This window comes from Crocodylus porosus, unplaced genomic scaffold, assembly GCF_001723895.1.
Source record: "Crocodylus porosus isolate Cpor-Errol unplaced genomic scaffold, CroPor_comp1, whole genome shotgun sequence".
In the NCBI taxonomy this organism is placed as follows: domain Eukaryota; kingdom Metazoa; phylum Chordata; order Crocodylia; family Crocodylidae; genus Crocodylus; species Crocodylus porosus.
The window spans coordinates 8,203,504-8,210,671 of NW_017728951.1; the positions used below are offsets into that span (position 1 = coordinate 8,203,504).

Genomic DNA, 7,168 nt, shown 5'->3' on the forward strand with positions numbered 1-7,168 from the left:
GTCAGGACCAAGTCTAGAACAGCGTTACCTCTGGTTGGCCCATGCACCTCCTGACTAAAAAAAAGCCCTTTGATGCAGGTCAGGAAGGAACATGACCAATCGACTTGGCTGGGCATTTCTCCCACTATGAAATCCTAAACAAATCCTTTGGGTTTAGAATGCTGCTCCATTAAGTGTCTAAAAGTATTGCTAACTTGTAAGCCTCTTAGTCTTTCGTGACCTGCAGGCCAAATTTTTCGGGATCAGGATCCATACTTGTATCTGCAAACCAACCTCTTTTAAGAAAGGCAGATTGTAATTTTTAAGTTACTTGCAAGATTTTGAAAAGCACAGATGTAGCAGGAGGTGCTGCACTCAGGCTGACATGTCAGTGAAGTGTACAGGGAAACTGTGATTGTGTTCCCAGTTGATAAGAAGCCTTGTGTAACTTGCATTCAGCTGCCTGGAAACCAGCATATGGGTCATGAAGCAATATTTGAACATCATGGTCTTTCTGAATATATAGTTAATAGAAATGAAAGTTATTTGTAAGGGAAGCATGTAATCACTTACTGAAAAGAATTATAATTCATCAAATATAACTATTACAGCTACAGTCAGTACAGATTTTCATTAGATTTTAGTAAGTAGTTAAGTCCCAACACTGGACTAGAATAGTGAATATCTAGTGACAATTATCAGCTGCAGTGAGTAGCATTATTTTAGCACGTGAAATAAACCCTGTTTATTCACTCGACTCAAAATGAGTCCTGCTCCTCAAACTCTCAATTACTCTTCTAGTAAGTAGTGATACTTATAATTCTTAAGTGTATTTTACTAGTTGATTTTATTCCACAAAAATTGATGTTAAAAGGTTTTGGTTCTATTTAGTACAAGTATCTTCTCACTATAGGTGTTGATATATGGAAAATAAAATAAGTGGGAGAGAAATTTAACTCCACTTGATTTTTTTAAGTACATCATTCATAAAGACTGGTTTAAGACCATACTTTTGGTAAAACAGCTCTTCTAATCTGGGTTACACACTACACTGGAATAAAGGAGCCCTTTTGTTTCTTCTACTCTTAACATTTTTATAGACACATTCCCATTTTATAATTAATCCCTGCATAAACAAACCCTTTGGAAAAATTTTAGCAGATTCTGCACCCTATATTTGATCCTGAATTTATTTGTACGGTTTTTTTTTTAACTCATAAATACTGTGGGCCAGATCCGATGAAATCTCTGTGTGCATCACACAACTGCACTTTAGAACCTCATCTTGGGAGTCTACAGTCTTTCTGTTCAGGGGGGAGGGATGAAAGGGGAGGCTGGACATCTCAGTATGGGATCCAAAACAGCCAAAATGCTGACTGGGGACCCAGTTATCTTGAGCTGGCCAATGGGCAAACACGGATGACAGGACCAAGTCCTAAATCTTGCCCAGCAAGCACTTTATTCAGGGCTGCAGGGAGCTGCCTAGCTCACCACTCAGGATGAACATTCTGGGTACAGACATTTTTTTTTTTGCAAAGAACTGAGGGCTTGTTCATTTTTTTAGAGTGCACTTGGAGGAAGAACAGAAGATGATGTTGCTAGAACAATGATTCTTAACAAGGGTGCTGCAGCACGCAGGGCATTTTTACACCTGCTCCAAGGTGGGGTGGGGGGGGCATTTTAATTAGAACGGATCTCGGGAGCAGGGTTTGAATTACACTTTCAATCTTGCGGGGGGGTCTACAAAAAAAATTGGGCTGCCCATTATGATGCCCTAATAAAATCCGAAATCCCCCAGGTTATGATTTTCAAAGCTTACCGGGGGGGCTCCTGTCTCCTACAAGAACGCTTAGCCCCTGCTTCCCCCCACAAGCCCTACCATAATTTGAACCCTGCTTGGGAGCCACTTTAACAAGCTTTAGTTAAAGTGCCCTCCCTGCCATTTTGAAATGCTGGGATGCAGAATGCATGAGACACTGCAGCGCACTGGAGCTGCCTGATTCGAATGCTCCAACAGGCTCAGTTAATCAAGCATATGTATAGGTACCTTCAGGTGTGTCTTGAAGCCTTTAAAGGGTGCCACGGTGTGCCAGTTAGTGTTAGTACAGTTAGGTGTGTGAACCTACATGATACCCAAGATAAACCCAGAGATTTCAAATAGGAATCCATTGTGTCAAAAGCATTTCTGAGCTGCTATGGTCTGAGTTCTTTGCAACAGAAGAATTGCTCTATTATTTTGCCATAGGCTCCAAAAAATGAGCTAAGAACCGATATTTTCCAAAGGCTGCCTTGTGTTTGATGAGGGGTGCCATGAGTCTAAAAAGGCTGAGAACCAGTTGGCTAGGGCACTTTTCCAGTTTAAATTATTTTACATTAAATAGATTTTTAGATAAAATATCAGAACAGCCAGCTACTGTTTTCTGAGAAGCCTGATCCTGTTGCTTTATGCTAGGTTTACTCTAGGAATGCCTATTGGGTTGAGCCTCTTGGGAATTTTAGGCGGTGGCCTACTCAGGTTCCAGGTTTCTGTTCAGGTTGAAGGATGAGCTAGGTACTGACCAGTAAAGTCATGTCAAGACTGGGGAAATTCTGGGCATGCACACAGGCAAAACTCTTGGGAGCTGGGAAACTTTACTGTAAAAATATAAGATACCTCAAGTATCATATGGCCCTCAAGTGGCTCATTCAGAATAGGGGTCTTCAAGACTGCAGTTTGAATTTAGGCATTTGAATTCTGCATAAATCCCACTTCAGAAACATAAAGCTCTTCTTGGAACTGGACAGATATCTTTTCCCCCAAAATTCTTTCATATTTGGAAAATCTGAAAGATGTGTACTAGTAACAAGAAGTAATTTGTGGAAAAAATAATTGACTTCACCTGATGTTTCCCATATTTCCCTTTTGAAGATGCACGTTTTCATAAGAGCTTTCTTTCTTACAACCTGGCCTCTAATTGCTCTTCCAGTGAAATAACAATTTTGTGTTTATGACCTCAACACATGTTACCAGCCACATTTATTTCATAAACTCAACATTATTTATTCTGAATTATATTATTGTTGATTCCTGCAGCACCATAGATTGCATAGATGGTTTTGTGCAAACGAATACAAACACACACGAATTAGCAGTGAGAGAAAGCCAAACAAGATGGTGAGTCTGGTTGAAAAAAAATTGTTAAAATACAGCAGGCAGATGCTTAGCTGGTGTAAGCTGTCATAGCACTGTTGTGGGACAGTTTCACTAGCTGATGATCTGCCCTTAATATTTTTGATTACCAGCAGAATTATTAACAGTGAAAAGACCTCAGATATATTTGATGGTCTTGAGGTTTTCCTCACTATGAAATATCGTTCTGGAGTGCTAGAGCTTTCTCTTCATGGAACTTTCCCAGAGCAAAACGTCTAAGGCAGGGAACTGGGTCAGAAGTTGTATTTTGCTAAAATCTATCCTGAGGCATGTAGTTGGAGCCAGTGTAATTTTGAATCTTTGGCTCACGGCATGATTTCCCAATTCTTTTCATAACTGGCAAGAGCAGTAGGTTATTTCCAGCTTTCGCTAACATAACAATAGAATTAACAACAAAATTATATAATAATAAAATTACGTGATTTGTTGCAATTGGTAAAAGCATGCAATAAAGTCATACATTCTACTAATTTAAACACAAGTAAAACTGAACATGATATATGATGATACATAAAATAAATAAAATTATGCCATATAAAATAGTGGAATAAAAAATTAGAAACAGGGAATTGCATTTGATTTTAGTTATTATTCTTTGTACAAATAGTGCAAATATACCTATGGGGTATAGGACAGGCTGTTAATTCATTGTGGCATTTTTGTGAAAGCTGTAAATAAACTACTACTCCCAGGTGGGTAAACTGTCATTTGCATACAAGCATGGACCTTGACCTTCCAAATGCTTAACCCCAAGGGTAATCCTGCTGAACTAGGGTTAGTAACACATTCAGGTGTTCGCAGGAATGAGGTCTCGGTTCTCAGCATCAGGTGGTTTGAATCCTGGTAATGGGTACGATGTTGAAACCTAAAAAGAACTCACAGTTTACTGATGAGAAGCATTTTATATGTTTACCTTGTAATTCTTGAGATGAAAATCAAAGTATCCTCATGAATTTTGATGGATAAATGGTCTGTTCAAGGTTTTTATTTGACTAGAAAAGGAATCTGTTTTTCCACTAGGATTGAAATTCTATATGATTGGATTACATATGATATGGAAAGCCCAGCAGTTATATAACAAAAAGATAAGATCACCACCTGCCCACATCCTTGTGGTAAGCAAATGACGAATGTCTGTCAAAACCTTAATTCCCCAAAATATAAGGTGTAATGCAGAATACAAATACAACTAAATGCCTGTTCGAGTGTGCTTTTGTTATCTCCCATTCAGCCAAAAACCACAACGTGATTATATGATATTCATATCAAATTTGGTGCTCAGTGGGCGTGCATGCGTCAACCCCTTTCTATTTAAGATGTCAACAGAAGGGGCTCAGCATGTCTGGTGGCCTTTATCCTAAGTGCCCCCCCCGTCAATTTTAAATTACATCTGCTCTGTATGGAGCAACAAATGTGTGACACGCTCAAATAATCTTAGGTGGTAAGAAATGTTGATGACTCCGAGGGGCTCCAGGGGTAACACGGACTTCACGCGCATGGCTTAGACCTGAGCAGTGCTGGTTGCGGTGCTCATTACGGAAAACCTTACGTGAATTTTGCAGACTAATATGTTAAAAGAAGCATAAGAAGCCCATTACAGCTATAGGTGAGGCACAGATTTCATTGTAATGCTGACAAAAGCCAGTAATGAATCCTGCACGGCTGGTGTGACAATGCACGCCTGATTGTGGTGCTCCTGTTGTGTCTTAGACCTCGCGCCCTTCACCAGTTTCCCTGGGGTCGCTGCTGAGGTGCATGCAACCAACAGACATGGGCTGCCTCAGCACCCCAGTATCTCGCCAGTGTGGCCCAGTATCCCACCACAGTGGCCCAGTGCCAGGCCACACTTATGCCTCAGTGGAGTGGCCACATATGGTCAAAGTCTTTTTTTTTTTAAATATAATTTGTATCTGAGGCCAGATTAGCCAAAACTAATTCCAAATCCAAAACCATAAGTGGCCCTACTACCTGCAAACATCCTCCACCCGCACCTGGGGCTTCAGATGTTTCCAAAACCTTTGGCGAGCATCCTACTTGCAGGCTTGGGGTTCGGAAGCCCTCTACTTTTGCTTGCTCTAGGAACAAGCAAGGGAAGGGACTCCCATCTCCATAAACTGGGCTGAAAGCTGGGTACCGAACCATGCCAGGAGAGCAGTTCTCCTGCCAGGGGGTTCAGGAAAACTGCCTTCTTGGACACACACACAGTATTGCCCCTGCCAGGTTAAGCAACTGCTATGCTTGATCTGAGCCTTCGAGAGGCCGAGAAGCAACAGCCAAGCAGCTGAACGTGCCCCCGAATCCCCCTTTGCAGGGAGCACAGAGGCTTCTGCTCCAGGGGGCTGCCTGCCAGGCCCTCGGTCTCCCAGGGATGAATAGCCTGGCCATGCCCGCTGCAGGCCGCGAAGGGCCAGGGCAGGGGAGCGGGCACGCCAGGAGTGTGGGGAGGGTGGCATCCCCCGCTCCCTTGCAGCTTCCAACTTGATGTGCCAGGGCTGGAGGCAGGAGGGCGGTGGGAGCCCCCTTCCCTTCCCTTCCCTTCCCTTCCCCTCCCCTTTCTTCCTTGCTGCGTCTGTTTGTACTTTAGCTGATCCACTAATCCCCGGAGAGAGCCTATTTGTAGTGAGGAGTATCTGTAGGGGGCGAGGCCGGTGCATGTGGGTTTGTGTCATTGGTTTGCAAGGAGGAGACCCCGCCTCTTGCCCAAAAAAATAAAAATAAAAAAAAAAAAAAAAAAAAAAGAAGCGAGAAGAAGGGAGCGAGAGGCGAGGCGAGGCGAGCGCTGCCCCCCGCTCGCTTTCTCCCCCACCCTCCGGCTCCAAGTTGCAATTGGCAGCAGCATCCTCCTCCTCCTGCCGCCCGCCCAGCGCCTTCCCCGGGGCGGGAGGAGGCGGAGGCGGAGGAGGAGGCAAGGGGGGGATTAAGTTTTTGTGCGGTGCGTGTGTGTCATTTTAAGGTGGATCTCCGGCAGCCGGAGCCCCGCGGGGCGATGCAGCGCTGAGCGCGGGGCCGGCGCTGCCCGCGGATCCGAGCACGAGGTAGGGCTGCGGCTGCGGCTGCGGGGTTTGGGGGGCCGGGGTTGCGGAGGGGGAGCCAGGCATAACGCGAGGACGTCTGTGGCCGCCTCCCCCTCCGCTTTTTGTTCGGCGGGAGGCGGGAGAAGTTTGCAGCTGCCCCCGGGCCGAGGGGGAGCCGGAGCCTTTTGTTGTGTCGGGCGCGCATTGTTGGCTGGGCGAGGGGCAGCATCTGCCGGAGGATTAGCGCGGGCTGCCAAAGTCTCGGCCGGGAGGAGGCAGGGGGAAGGGGAAAGGGAAAGGGAAGGGGAAGGGGCAGGGGCGGCTGCCCTCCTTCCCATCCCAGCCCATCCCATCCCACCAGCCCATCTGCCCACCCGCGCCCCGGGGTCTGTGCCAGTCCGCGGCACTTCCCGCCGCACTTGCAGCAACAATGGGAAAGTTGGGAGCCGTCCTGGCGCGAACAATGGGCAGAGTTGTTGTGCTCGTGTTATTCCTCAGCGCTGGGTGCGGAGGGGCAGCGGCGGCGGCGGCGGGCCGGGGGAGGCTCCCTCCCAGGGCAGGCGTGTCCGGGGAAGGCAGGCGCGGGCAGCTCCCTGGCGCAGGCCGTGCCGGCCTCCCTCCCCTTTTGCAGTGCTGAGGGGGGCTGGCAATGCAGCCCAGGGCCACGAGTCGCCCCTCATGGATACACAGGCCCTGCAAAAAAAAAAAAAAAAAAAAAGAAGATGCAGCCAGTCACTTAGCAACTCCTCTGGCTACAGTAGAGATTTGTGTGTGACAGCACCCCGCACCCTCCCCAGGCATCTCCTCTAGGCTGTGTTGGAAGAGAAATCTAGTGCTTTTTCACTAAGCCCGTGTTTAGCAAAGTTCAGCGGCTGTTTTCCACTGCTGATTTCCAAGAGAGCAATCCCCCCTGTCCCGCTGCACAGGAAGATTTACCTGCTGGTGGAATCACCTTAACTCCTGGTTGGGGGCGTTATTTTTCTTC

The 7,168-nt window shown here is 46.2% G+C and overlaps 1 protein-coding gene across 3 annotated transcripts in view; it reads left to right on the top strand.

The window, feature by feature from the left end:
• The first annotated feature begins 5,930 nt into the window (after positions 1 to 5,930).
• Positions 5,931 to 7,168, top strand: part of CTBP2 (C-terminal binding protein 2) — a 261,968-nt gene continuing 260,730 nt past the window's right edge. The window contains exon 1 of one of the 3 annotated variants that reach the window (XM_019555618.1): positions 5,931 to 6,204. The gene's annotated coding sequence lies outside the window, so the exon portion shown is untranslated. The remainder of the gene's footprint in view (positions 6,205 to 7,168) is intronic. The other 2 variants (XM_019555614.1, XM_019555615.1) reach the window with 2 other exon arrangements.